The following is a 14,395-nucleotide window of genomic DNA, read 5'->3' as shown; positions in this document are numbered from 1 at the left end:
GCTGCAGAGAACATGGGAGTGCAAAGGAAATCCTTTTTTCATTTGCTTTGGATATATACCCAGACGTGGGATAGCTATTTTTAATTTTTTGAGGAACCTCCTTACTGTTTTCCATAGTGACTGTGCCAATTTACATTTGAGGTAGGGGTGGATTGATTGTTATAGATGGAGCTGTCTTCCAAGTAGTCAGTTTTGGTACCTGAGCTACTAGTGCTGGGAGGGAACTCACATTTATTGAGTTTCCACTGATAGCCAAGCATTTACTCATTTTCTTTTATTCTTCACAACCACTTTTAACAGAAGTATACCATTCTCCATTGACAGTTGAGAAAACCATGGTTCAGAGAGAGTTAGAATATTCCTGAGGTTGTATGGCTAGTAGCATGTGGCAGAGCAATGGGTAGTGAGAGCTGGAGACTGAAAGGTAAAGCCTGGGGACTTCCCTGGCAATCCAGTGATTAAGACTCCATGCTCCCAATGCAGGGGCGTGGGTTCAATCCCTAGTCCAGGAACTAAGATCCCACATGCTACACAGCAAAAAAAAAAAAAAAAAAGTAAAGCCTGATGCCTTCTTTACTCTCGTCCAGAATCCTGCATCTAGGGCTTCCTACTTCCTGCCCTTGATAATCACTGTAGCCTGGTATTCAGAGGTGGGGAACCAGGAAGCCATTCAGGGTGATTTACATTTAAGCTCTCCATCCTAAAGGTGGGTCCTAACCTCATATATATATATATACATATATATATATATATATATATGTATATATGTATATTTGGAGGTGGTAGGATATCATACACCTATCTAGGGATTTAATCTCCCACCAAAATTTACAGACCCTCAAATGCACAAAATACACAATTTCAAGGAGTTCCCTGAGATTAAGGAATCTGTGATAGAGATAGCCCTAAAAACAGACTTTTTCTATTTCAATTAAACTGGCTTAAGTTGTATATGAAGATTTTAAAATAAGAGATTCACTGGTTTATAGTGATTTAGCTCTTCAAGAGCTAGCAGAACTCTTGCTTGCCCATCTTCCCATTTTGGAGGTGGTCGAGGAGGCAGAGAAAATTGGTAAACTCCCACAGCTAGTCAGGTGCAGAGCGGGTTCTCAAACTCCATTTCCCTGCCCCACAGAGCGGTGCACCTTCCTCTGCCCCAGACAGAAGCCACACACGGCAGCTACTCATGACTTATACAGCAGACTGTGAGACAGGGACGACTTGGGCAGGCCTCTACCAGGGGTCCTTATGAAGAGGAGAGATTGTCCTTGGTCCTGGGGGGCTCATGTACTGATCTGTCTGGAGATAGGGTCTGGGCCAGATGATCTTTTGAGGTCTTCTAGTTCCAGGTGGTCAGCTTCCTTTGCTGGATAAAGAGGCCTCTGAAGGCAACCATGCTGCCCCTTCTCCAATGCACTGTCCACAGCGGTGGTGGGAGTGGGGTCTCATACACTCAGCTCCCACCATCCTCCTATATCTTTAAGTCTAGGATGATGGTGCTTCTCTTGAACTGCTTTACTCCCAAGGGGAAGTGGGAGGAGGAAGAGAACGCCAGCAGGTTGGCAGAAAGCTGGTGATTATCACAAAGACAGGGATGTAGGAGGGAAAGAGTGGGGCAGAATGAAGAGCAAGTTTCCAGTCCACATTTTGATTGTGGTGGTCCATTTCCCACTTCCCTGGGCATTAATTTCACCACCTCTTGAACAGCCAGCAACACACCATTGAATTTGTAGAGGCTGTGTCTACATAATCACAGTAACCAGCTGCAATGTGAAAACTTAGCCTATCTGACATTTTCCTATAGTGGCAAAAGGCCAGGAAGAAAAAGAGCAAGTCTGAGATACAGATGTGGTTTATAGTTGTTACAAAAGAGGACAGTTTGTTACCTAAATGAGAACTTATGTCTTGATTCAGGTGTCAGGATGTGGAAGGGATTATTGAGCCAGAATGAGGGGTTCAAAACGCTTGTGGATTTCAGACACGTTGTCATTTAGCAGCATCTTTCACGAAAGCAAAACGAACATCCCATCATAAGGCAAACAGGTATTAACCTTAACAGGAGCCATGTACCCCACTAAGCACCTTGCTCATGGTCCTTTCCCTGCTGCTCCTTTCCTCCCTTCACTGGAGATGCCTTTTAACCCCTCTGGCTGATATCTGACCCAGAGAAATGACCATTTGTTTAGGTGTCATGAGGATACAGACGATATTTCATTTTCTTGGTACTCCCTGGGGCAAAGCCAAGCACAGAGCTCTGACTCACTCGAGGCTCAGGGAAGAAGAACCTTTTCATTAACCATCTGATTACATTAGAAATCTCTGATGTTGCAAACTCCCATTTCTGTGAGCCCTCTAGGAGAAGCTGCCACTGAGTTTGACCTGTGGGGAGACCAAGGTTGTGGGAGATTCAGAGATCTGTTTAGAGGACCTGTGGGAGATCTGTCATCTGTGATCATGCAGCTTTGCATGGTATTCCCTCTCTCGCTCTCTCCAGTTTTCAATTCAACCAGCCGTATACAGGAGCATCTACTCTGTGTAAGGGACCATGCTAGGTGCTGCGGGCAAATCAAAGGTGAATTAAATCAAGCAAACAATAACCTAGCACTGAGCTAGGTGCCATGGGAGATGATGATGTTGGTAAAGTGCCCTTCAGAGAGTACCTACTATGTGGCAGGCACTGTTTTAGGTACTCTATGTGCACTTACTTAAATCTTTACAACAATGCAAGGTAGGAATTATCCCCATTTTACATATGAGGAAACTGAGGTTCAGAGAGGTTTTGTGACATGGCCAAGCCCATTCAATGAGTAAGCAGCGTTGGTATTCAAAGCATTATTGTCTGGCTCCAAAGCTTGCATCCTTCTCTCTGCACCAGACTGAGATTAAGGGGAAAAAAAAAAAAAAAAAAGGCAGCAAGGCAGCAGAAGTTTCAGTGTTAGCCCTGAAATTACAGTAGAAGGAAATTACAGTAGAAGACAGAATGTGATCAGGTTCCCGAGCGAGGCAGAGGTCAGGGAAGGGATGGCACGGCAGAGCTGTCTGGGTGAGAAGGTTCTGCAGACGAGCTCCCTGGGTCAGGCTTTCTTGCCTCCCAGGCCAGCACTCAGTCTGCTGAAGATTTGAGAGCCAACTTGGAGTCTAATCCTGCTTCCCTTATTTAATAGCTGCTAATGTGACCTTGGGCAGGATAGTAAAGTGACTAAGAGTCTGAACACTGGCATCAAACAGACCTGGGTTTATGTCCCACGTCCACTAATTTATTACCTGTACGTCCTTGGGCAAGTCACTTAACCACTCTGAGCTGTGGTTTCCTCATCTGTGAAATGAAGATCATAACAGTGCCTACCTCAGAGCGCTGAGGTGAGGATTACATGTGATAATGTGTGTAAAGTGCCTAGCACAGAGTAATAGTGAAAATATCAGCACTTAATAATGTGAGTTATTAAGTGCTTACCACAATGTAAGCATTGTGCTCCAAATGCCTTATGTACATTTTCTGACTTAATACTGTTAATAATATTATGAGGTGGATGCTATTACTACTGACATTGTATAGATGAGCAAACTGAGTCTCAGAGTGGTTGCCCAAGGCCACAGGCCTGGCAGGTGGCACAGCTGGAATACAAAGTACCCAGTAAATGAGACTAAAAATGGAAAAAGAATTGGAGGTATGAGGCCTCTGCTTCATGAGGTATACTAGGGTCTCTGGGGACCTGAAGGAGGATTTTTGCCCCTGCTGCAGCCCAGATGGGAAAGAGGAGAAGTACCCTTTCTTCTGAGCAGAGGACACTGGCTGCACTAGAGGCATTTCCTCTAAAGGCAGCAGGTCAGAAGCTCCCAGGAGGGAGGGATTTCAGCTCCCTCTGGGCAAATTTGCTTTTCTCTCTGGTAATTACAATTTGTCAATCTTTGGTGAGAAAGGATTCCCCCAGCCCAGAAATTCTAGATGCACTGCATGTCTCGGTTAAGTGAGAGAGAGCTTGGAGCAACCATGTGCAGTAAACTTGTGAAGATTAGTTGCCAAGTCATCCAGGGGCTGACATCACATCACATGTTCTGGGAGAGCCTGGGAGCCCTGAATTGGGGGCTGGGGTGTGAGGGCACCAAAGCGTGGAGTGTGAAAAGCCTACTGAGTCTGGAACCAAGAATGGGTCCCTGCTTCCTTATGCCCTAGCAGCTTCTCCTGTGGGACAAGGTAAACAGGTCACCAACACCAACGTGCAGTGCTGCAGAGTTGAGGACAAAGGGGAGCGTACGCCGTTTTCTTGAAAGACTCTGGCTGTCCCTTTACTATCCATGGGCTTTGCCCATCACTTTGTCCAGGAATCTGTCGTGGGCCCCAAATTTCTCAAGAAATGGCCTTTGGGTTGCAATATGGTTTGAAGGTGGGCACGCAGCTGTGTTTGTACCAGGCTCTTCACAAGACAGAGGTAGTTGTCCATGTTACCAATGGAGATTTTTCTGGGGCTAAAGCTCTTTCAAGCTGCCTTTGTAGTGCCACTGTCAGGATTTACTTTCTAAACACACTTGTTGAAACTGTCAAAGGTTAAAGCAAAACATAACAAAACAAAAGTTATGGCAACAGGCTCCGTACAGCTGACTTTTTAAGGCACTGGCCCCTCTGGGCTCCACTGCTACAATCAGAACCCGAACTTCTGAAATGTCAGACCATGAAGGACCCTACAGATCATCTGGTCCAGGGTCAGCAAGCTATAATCCCATGGAACAAATCCAGCCTTGTGCCTGTTTTTGTAAATAAAGTTTTATTGGAACACAGCCACGCCCATTCGCTTGGGTATTGTCTACGGGTACTTTCACGGTACCCCGGCAGAGCTGCAACAGAGACAGTCTTGTAAAGCCTAAAATATTTGTTCTCTGAACCTTTACAGAATATGTTTGTTGCATGTTCTATAAACATTGTTGCATCAAATGTTTGTTTATCTAATCTAACGCTCTTATTTTACATGTAGGCACACACAAAGGCCCAGAAAGGGGAAGGGATTTACCTAAGGCAGAACCAGAGTCCATAGCCTGGAGATTTGACTCTGCCCCCATGGCTCTTTTTTTTTTGCCACTGCTGTTATCAATTTCTGCAGCCTGGCATGGAGTCTGAGTTTGAATCCGAGCTTTGGCTGACCAGATGTGTGACCTTGGGCAAGCTACGTAACTCTTTCAGCCTCCATTTTTTCATCTGAGACCTGGAGATAATCCTTTCTATTTCTTGAGATAATCTACAACAACATAGGTGGTCGCAAGAATTAAAGGAACTGTAGTCTATAATGCTTAGGCTGGGACCTGGCTCATAAACAACACTCAGTCAAAAGTAGCACTATTATTATACTGATGTTCTCTGTAATTTTATATGTATTAATCTTATTCCCCTCCCCTCCAAATTTCATAAGAAAAAGTGATATCCCTTCCCAGTGGTTCTTTAACTTTTTGGGTCCTAGACCTTATTAAGAATCTACTGAAAGCTGTGGAAATTTTGCTTTACTCCACATTTTTTCTGAATTCCTTATAAGGGCTTCTTCAGTGCCAAGTTCTTGGCAGGACCCCTTGATCAATTGATCTCCACCCTGTTATTCTTATTTTTGTTTGCTGAGCCTCTCTCCTGCTAACTCTATCTTGGTGTAACCTCTTCCTCTCTTGAGCAACAGAACTAATCCAGTGTTTTACCATTCATCATGGAGCAGAACTTGCACTGAATAAAGTAAATGGACGCTGGCCTTTCTTGCCCTCCCGGAGTTCACAGTCTAAGATGAATAACGGGAATGTGTGTCTGAGGACGTAGAGAGGATTGTGCCTGACAGTGAACAGTGATGTGAGTTAAATAAGGAAACACATAAATACATGACATAGGTCTCATGTTTCTCCGATCTTCCTCTTCCTCTTTTGGTTTCTTTGAACCAATTACTTGTGGTGGCCACCAAGTTCAGAAAGGTCTAAAGAAAGTGGTGGGAAACTTTTTCCTTGAGGGCATCTAAAAATTGTATCTGGACAAAGTGTTAGAGCCAGCTTTGGAGAGGACAGACTGGGCCCCTGGGGACCAAGGCAGGGAATGATGTCATAGAGTGATTTCTGCCTTCTCTGGCAGGGGTGACAGGGTAGGACCCTGGGATGCAGGTGGGCATGCTTGGGAAATGTGTGTGACATCACTTCAGGCCCCGGGGCATGGCAAAGGAAGGAGGAATGTGAGAAAGAGACCGTTTTCTTTGCCCATCTCTATTGTGTCCTGAGGGATGCTGGGACAGGAAATGCCCAGCGTGTCTCTACTGTTTACTAGACGCCAGACAGACGAATTTGGAAGGTTGCCTTGGGAGTCGTGAAAAGATGAAGGGAGAAGGAGGAGCCTTGGTTTTTTGCCTCTTGTGGGACTGCCCTGGTAAGTGCTGGGGGTTAAGGTATGTGGAAGAGTTTGTGGAAACTTCTAGATAGGAGCACCTGGGATAATCGCAGTTAGATGCATGGTGTGAATTACAAGTTCTTGGAAGGGCTTCCAAATATCTCCCCAATCCTTTGGAGTGTTATCCATTTAGATGTAAGCATTGCCCTCTTCCAAATCACCTATGTTAACTATGAGTGCAGTTATGCACCAAGCATGTGTCAAGCTAATTCACAGGCATCATCTCATTTAACCCTCCAAACAGCACTTTTGTGGAAGACACTATTGGCTCCAATCTACAGGTGAGGAAACAGGATAAGAGTGATTAATTAACTTGCTCAAGATTATTCAGAGATGGGATTGGAACAGAGGTGGTTTGATTCTAAGTTGATACTTTTCACCTCTCAGATAACCCAAGTTTGGCTGCAGGCTGACCTCACTGATAAAATGACAGAAATTTCTGGGCACCTCAGCAGGCCAGAGACATGGGTCAGAAAGGCAGAAGTTGATGTGGTCTGTGTACTAATCGCACAATGCAAACACGGGCCCTTCTCTGGGTTGCATCTGAGGATTGCATCTCTCCTCCTAACCCTCCCTGGGAACCTCAAATGAGATCAAGGGCTTGTATCAGGCTTGAGCCTTAATTCTTCCAAGAAGAAGGGGAAGAGACCTGATCTAATAATTGCTTTAAGGACTGCAAAGGTTATTGACCCCATGATGGCAATCAACTGTTGTCTATCTCGGGGTGGGGGGGAGAGAGAGGGAGAGAGGGAGAGAGGGAGAGAGGCAGAGAGAGAGAGAGAGTGAGGCAGAGAGAGAGAGAGAGTGAGGCAGAGAGAGAGAGAGTGAGCAGATATAGCCTCCAAATACAGCATGAGAGATATCAGTTAGACCTAAGGAAATAGCTTATTAAGCATCAGATCAAATTCTAGTTGCTGCTACTTCCTAGCTTTGTGACTTTGTGACTTTACTTCATTTATTTAAGCTTCTGTTTATCTGTAAAATGGGGATTTAGTATTTACTCCATCAAGTTATTATGAGGATTAAGTGAAACTTTGCCTAGCACCTAGAAAGCTCTCAGTAATTATTAGTTATTGTTGATGTTTTGTATAGTCTTAACACACAACATATTTCTCAGTATCTGGAGTATTTAGGTACAGATTTTCCTAGTTGATCTCTCAATGGTACTTTCAACCCTTTACTTGCCAGTTGATATAACTGATTTCTTTTTTATTTCCTTATAAATACCCCTGAACAAACAGTGGCTAGAAAAATAACAAAAATATAAAGAACACTAACTAACATTTGTTGAGAGCTACTGTGTGCTAGGCTGGTGTTATGTGCTTTACATGCACTATCTCATTTTAATACAAGAATTCTATCAGGTAGGCAGAAATAATATACCTGGCCTTTGAGAAGCAACCTGTGAGATTGGCTCTACCACACCTAGAGACCCCAGGACTTGTTGGAAATATTTCTTCACACAGAGAACTCCAAGTGAGGTTGGAGGCCAAGCCAGTATGGCTATTGGTGGCCTTGGGCAGTAGGCTCTGTGAGCTTGCTGTGCAGAGGGAAAGGGAAATGGCTTGGTCCAGCAGGCGAGGCAGCCGGATCTCAGCCTGTAATTCTTGGTCCCTGGTACAATTAGTGTCAACAGGAATTTTCCCTGTGTAGCAAGCCAAAGGCTCACAGACTATAAACCATCATATCAGAGGCCGACCATTTGTGCCCTAGAAAGGTACGGAAGGAAGGGGGACCCATGGGAACCTCCACTGGCCCCCGATACTGCAGAGAACCAGATCCACAAGAAGGGAAGAAGAAAGGAGGGAAAAGGGCAGGGAACAGAATTCATTGAATATATATTTTCAAGTAAATCAAGTAAATCCCAGGGGTGGAGTGGAAAGTGAAGAGCAAAAAAAAAAAATTCAGCCTGGAGCTATTTTCTCTCAAGTCAAGCTGTCCCTAAAACAGTTGGCCCGGCTCCAGGTATAAAAGCTCAGACCTTTGTTGTCACCTGAAAACTTCAGAATGTTTCCTTGCTCAGTCTGGAGGACTGCCCACCTCACCTCTTCTTGGTGCTGCTCCATTGAGAACCTAGAAATTTAGAAAGAAATAGGGAGCCATTTAGCAGGCAAAAGTTTGCCTACACAGCCTGTGATGCTCAAACTTTACTGAGCATAACAGTCACCTAGAGTGAGCCTTAAAAATGTAGATTCTTGGGTCCTAGCCACAGATATTTTGATCCAGTAGGTCTGAAGTGAGGTCCAGGAATTAATATTTTTCACAAGCAACCCAATTGATTCTACTACAGAAGATCGGCACATCATGTTTTGAGAAACATCACTTTAGTCTATCATCCCCATTTTACAGATCATCAAATGGAGGCCCAGAAAGTACAAATGACTTAGCTAAACGTCTCACAGAGAGGGTTCTTGGAAGGTCTACATCTTAAACTTAGATTTTCTGATTACCAGTATTGCTAGTCTTACCTAAGCTGGACCCATTAAAAGTGACTTTGGCCTCCATTTGCCGTGGCTTATTCCTTGCCAGGGGCCTATGGTTCTTCACACCTCAAGTCAAGGGTCAATTCTTCAGGGAGACTATTTTGCCCCTCCCCACCCCAGTCTAGGTGAGGTTCCTTTCTTCTCTGCTCTCAGAAAACCACACCGCTCTCCTTCATGGCATTCCCCCTGGTTTCTGTTTACTCACTCCTCCACGTGATTATTGGATCAATATCTGCCTCTCTTCCTAGACTTCATACTCAATGAGAGCAGGCACAGTGTTTCTTTTTGCTCATCCAAGGAGCTTGCACACTGTCTGATGGATTGTATGTGCTCAATAAATATTTATTAGATGAGCAATAGAATGAATGAGTGAATGAAAAGGACAGGTTGATTTCAGCCTTAACTGAAAGTCAAAATAAAGAAAAATTTGTGAAACTTTTGTCCTTCAATGGGCTTTCTCTGTTTAGACATTTTTTTTTTTTTGGTTCTTCTTTTTGACCCACCTTTTTGATCCCAACATCTAATCCCATCCCTCAAACCAGAGCTTCTTGCGGGCAAAATTGTGTAGAAGGAGGTTTGCTTTCTTTGATCATCTGTCTATTTCTTTAATCTTTCTATCTTTCCAGTGAATTCTGTGTTGGAAATCCATTCTTCTCTATGCAACCCTCCCTCACTTTCAATTCTAACCCTTGCCTAAGATCCCAATGCTCTCTGATAGGTGTGAGGTGATATCTTACTGTGGTTCTGATTTTCATTTCCCTGATGATTAGTGATGCTGAGCATCTTTTCATGTGTCTGTTGGCCATTTGTATATCTGCTTTGGAAAAATATGTATTCAGGTCCTCTGCCCATTTTTATTTTCTTTTATTTATTTTCTTTTATTTTTTTAACATCTTTTTTTCGAGTATAATTGCTTTATAATGGTGTGTTAGTTTCTGCTGTATAACAAAGTGAATCAGCTATACATATATCCCCATATCTCCTCCCTCTTGCATCTCCCTCCCACCCTCCCTATCCCACACCTCTAGGTGGACACAAAGCACTGAGCTGATCTCCCTGTGCTATGCGGCTGCTTCCCACTAGCTATTTTACATTTGGTAGTGTATATATGTCCATGCCACTCTCTCACTTTGTCCCAGCTTACCCTTCCCCCTCCCCTTGTCCTCAAGTCCATTCTTTATATCTGCATCTTTATTCCTGTTCTGCCCCAAGGCTCTTCAGAACCTTTTTTTTTCTTTTTTTACATTCCATATATATGTGTTAGTATACAGTATTTGTTTTTCTCTTTCTGACTTAATTCACTCTGTATGACAGACTCTAGGTCGACCCACATCACTACAAATAACTCAATTTCATTTCTTCTTATGGCTGAGTAATATTCCATTGTATATATGTGCCATATCTTCTTTATCCATTCATCTGTCAATGGACACTTAGGTTGCTTCCATGTCCTGACTATTGTAAATAGAGCTGCAACTGTGGTACATGACTCCTTTTGAATTATGGTTTTCTCAGGGTATATGCCCAGTAGTAGAATTGCTGGGTCATACGGTAGTTCTATTTTTAGTTATTTCAGGAACCTCCATACTGTTCTCCATAGTGGCTGTATCAATTTACATTCCCAACAACAGTGCAAGAGGGTTCCCTTTTCTCCACACCCTCTCCAGCATTTATTGTTTGTAGATTTTTTGATGATGGCCATTCTGATTGGTGTGAGGTGATACCTCATTGTAGTTTTGATTTGCATTTCTCTAATGATTAGTGATATTGAGCATCCTTCCATGTGTTTGTTGGCAATCTGTACATATTTGAAGAAATGTCTATTTAAGTCTTCTGCCCATTTTTGGATTGGATTGTTTGTTTTTTTGGTATTGAGCTGCATGAGCTGCTTATAAATTTTGGAGATTAATCCTTTGTCAGTAGCTTCGTTTGCAAATATTTTCTCCCATTCTGAGGGTTGTCTTTTCATCTTGTTTATGGTATCCTTCACTGTGCAAAAGCTTTTAAGTTTCATTAGGTCCCATTTTCTTATTTTTGTTTTTATTTCCATTTCTCTAGGAGGTGGGTCAAAAGGGATTTTGCTGTGATTTATGTCATAGAGTGTTCTGCCTTTGTTTTCCTCTAAGAGTTTTATAGTGTCTGGCCTTACATTTAGGTCTTTAATCCATTTTGAGTTTATTTTTGTATATGGTCTTAGGGAGTGTTCTAATTTCATTCTTTTACATGTAGCTGTCCAGTTTTCCCATCACCACTTACTGAAGAGGCTTTTCTCCATTGTATATTTTTGCCTCCTTTATCAAAAATAAGGTGACCATATGTGTGTGCGTTTATCTCTGGGCTGTCTATCCTGTTCCATTGATCTATATTTCTGTTTTTTGTGCCAGTACCATACTTTCTTGATTACTGTAGCTTTGCAGTATAGTCAGAAGTCAGGGAGCCTGATTCCTCCAGCTCCGTTTTTCTTTCTGAAGATTGCTTTGACTATTCGGGGTCTTTTGTGTTTCCATACAAATTGTGAAATTTTTTGTTTTAGTTCTGTGAAAAATGCCATTGGTAGTTTGATAGGGATTGCATTGAATCTGTATATTGCTTTGGGTGGTACAGTCATTTTCACAATGTTGATTCTTCCAATCTAAGAACATGGTATATCTCTCTAACGCTTTGTGTCATTTTTGATTTCTTTCAACAGTGTCTTACAGATTTCTGAGTACAGGTCTTTTGTCTCCTTAAGTAGGTTTATTTCTAGGTATTTTTTCCTTTTTGTTGAGATGGTAAATGGGAGTTTTTCCTTAATTTCCCTTTCAGATTTTTCATCATTAGTGTATAGGAATGCAAGAGATTTCTGTGCATTAATTTTGTATCCTGCTACTTTACCAAATTCACTGATTAGCTCTAGTAGTTTTCTAGTGGCATCGTTAGGATTCTGTATGTATTCTCATGTCATCTGCAAACAGTGAAGGAATCTAAATCTCATTTAGATTCCTTTTATTTCTTTTTCTTCTCCAACTGCTGTAGATTAAACTTCTAAAACTATGTTGAATAATAGTGGTGAGAGTGGGCAACCTTGTCTTGTTCCTGATCTTAGTTGAAATAGTTTCTGTTTTTCACCATTGAGAACGATGTTGGCTGTGGGTTTGTCATATACGGCCTTTATTATATTGAGGTAAGTTCCCTCTATGCCTACTTTCTGGAGGGTTTTTATCATAAATGGGTGTTGAATTTGTCAAAAGCTTTTTCTGCATCGACTGAGATGATCATATGGTTTTTATCCTTCAATTTGTTAACATGGTTTATCACACTGATTGATTTGTGTATATTGAAGAATCCTTACATTCCTGGGATAAACCCCACTTGATCATGGTGTATGATCCTTTTAATGTGCTCTTGGATTCTGTTTGCTAGTATTTTGTAGAGGATTTTTGCATCTATGTTCATCAGTGATATTGGCCTGTAGTTTCCTGTTTTTTTGTGACATCTTTGTCTGGTTTTGGTAGCAGGGTGATGGTCGCCTCAGATAATGAGTTTGGGAGTGTTCCTCCCTCTGCTGTATTTTGGAAGAGTTTGAGAAGGATAGGTGTTAGCTCTTCTCTAAATGTTTGATAGAATTTGCCTGTAAAGTCATCTGGTCCTGGGCTTTTGTTTGTTGGAAGATTTTTAATCACAGTCTCAATTTCAGTGTTTGTGATTGGTCTGTTTATTTTCTATTTCTTCCTTCCTGGTTCAGTCTTGGAAGGTTCTGATTTTGTCAGAATTTGTCCATTTCTTCCAGGTTGTCCATTTTATTGGAATATAGTTGCTTGTTGTAATCTCTCATGATCCTTTGTATTTCTGCAGTGTCAGTTGTTACCTCTCCTTTTTCATTTCTATTGATTTGAGTCCTCGCCCTCTTTTTCTTGATGAGTCTGGCTAAAGGTTTATCAATTGTCTTTACTTCTCAAAGAACCAGCTTTTAGTTTTAGTGATTTTTGCTATTGTTTCCTTCATTTCTTTTTTCATTTATTTCTGATCTGATCTTTATGATTTCTTTCCTTCTGCTAACTTTGAGGGTTTTTTGTTCTTCTTTCTCTAATTGCTTTAGGTGTAAGGTTAGGTTGTTTGAGATGTTTCTTGTTTCTTGAGGTAGGATGTATTGTTATAAACTTCCCTCTTAGAACTGCTTTTGCTGCATCCCATAAGTTTTGGGTCATCGTGTTTTCATTTTCATTTGTTTCTAAGTATTTTTTGATTTCCTCAGTGATCTGTTGGTTATTTGTAGTGTACTGTTTAGCCTCCGTGTGTTTGTATTTTTTACGGATTTTTTCCTGTAACTGATATTTAGTCTCATAGCGTTATGGTAGGAAAAGTTATCTGATACGATTTCAATTTTCTTAAATTTACCAAGGCTTGATTTGTGACCCAAGATATGATGTCTCCTGGAGAATGTTCCATGAGTACTTGAGAAGAAAGTGTATTCTTTTGTTTTTGGACGGAATGTCCTATAAATATCAATTAAGGTCATCTTATTTAATGTGTCATTTAAAGCCTGTGTTTCCTTATTTATTTGCAGTTTGGTTGATGTGTCTATTGGTGAAAATGTGGTGTTAAGGTCCCCTACTATTACTGTGTTACTCTCACAATAATTTCCCCTTTTATTGCTGTTAGCATGTGTCTTATGTATTGAGGTGCTCCCATGTTGGGTGCATAAATATTTACAATTGTTATATCTTCTTCTTGGATTGATCCCTTGATCATTATGTAGTGTCCTTCTTTGTCTCTTGTAACAGTCTTTATTTTAAAGTCTATTTTGTCTGATATGAGAATTGCTACTCCAGCTTTCTTTTGATTTCCATTTGCACAGAATATCTTTTTCCATCCCCTCACGTTCAGTCTCTATATGTCCCTAGGTCTGAAGTGGGTTTCTTGTAGACAGCCTATATATGGGTCTTGTTTTTTTTATCCGTTCCGCCAGTCTATGTCTTTTGGTTGGAGCATTTAATCCATTTACATTTAAGGTAGTTATCGATATGTATGTTCCTATTACCATTTTCTTAATTGTTTTGGGTTTGTTACTGTAGGTCTTTTCTTTCTCTTGTGCTTCCTGCCTAGAAAAGTTCCTTTAGCATTTGTTGTAATGCTGGTTTGGTGGTGCTGAATTCTCTTAGCTTTTGCTTGTCTGTAAAGCTTTTAATTTCTCTGTCAAATCTGAGTGAGATCCTTGTTGTGTAGAGTAATCTTGGTTGTACGGTTTTCCCTTTCATCACTTTAAATATGTTCTGCCACTCTCTTCTGGCTTGCAGAGTTTCTGCTGAAAGATCAACTGGTAACCTTATGGAGATCCCCTTGTATGTTATTTGTTGTTTTCCCTTGCTGCTTTTAATATTTTTTCTTTGTATTTAATTTTTGATAGTTTGCTTAATATGTGTCTTGCCCTGTTTCTCCTTGGATTCATCCTGTATGAGACTCTTTGTGCTTCCTGGACTTAATTATTTCCTTTCCCATATTAGGGAAGTTTTCAACTATAGTCTCTTCA

At 41.5% G+C, this 14,395-nt stretch overlaps 1 protein-coding gene across 9 annotated transcripts in view; it reads right to left on the bottom strand.

Annotated features, from left to right (window-relative positions):
- ADRA1B (adrenoceptor alpha 1B) overlaps positions 1 to 14,395 on the bottom strand; it is a 627,213-nt gene that overhangs the window by 62,333 nt on the left and 550,485 nt on the right. For all 9 annotated transcript variants that reach the window (XM_073802761.1, XM_073802764.1, XM_073802767.1 and 6 more), the window contains one exon: positions 8,385 to 8,476. The gene's annotated coding sequence lies outside the window, so the exon portion shown is untranslated. The remainder of the gene's footprint in view (positions 1 to 8,384; positions 8,477 to 14,395) is intronic.

The sequence above is a fragment of the Tursiops truncatus genome, chromosome 3 (genome assembly GCF_011762595.2).
Source record: "Tursiops truncatus isolate mTurTru1 chromosome 3, mTurTru1.mat.Y, whole genome shotgun sequence".
NCBI classification, from domain to species: Eukaryota; Metazoa; Chordata; class Mammalia; order Artiodactyla; family Delphinidae; genus Tursiops; species Tursiops truncatus.
This window is presented reverse-complemented; position numbering and strand designations above follow the sequence as displayed.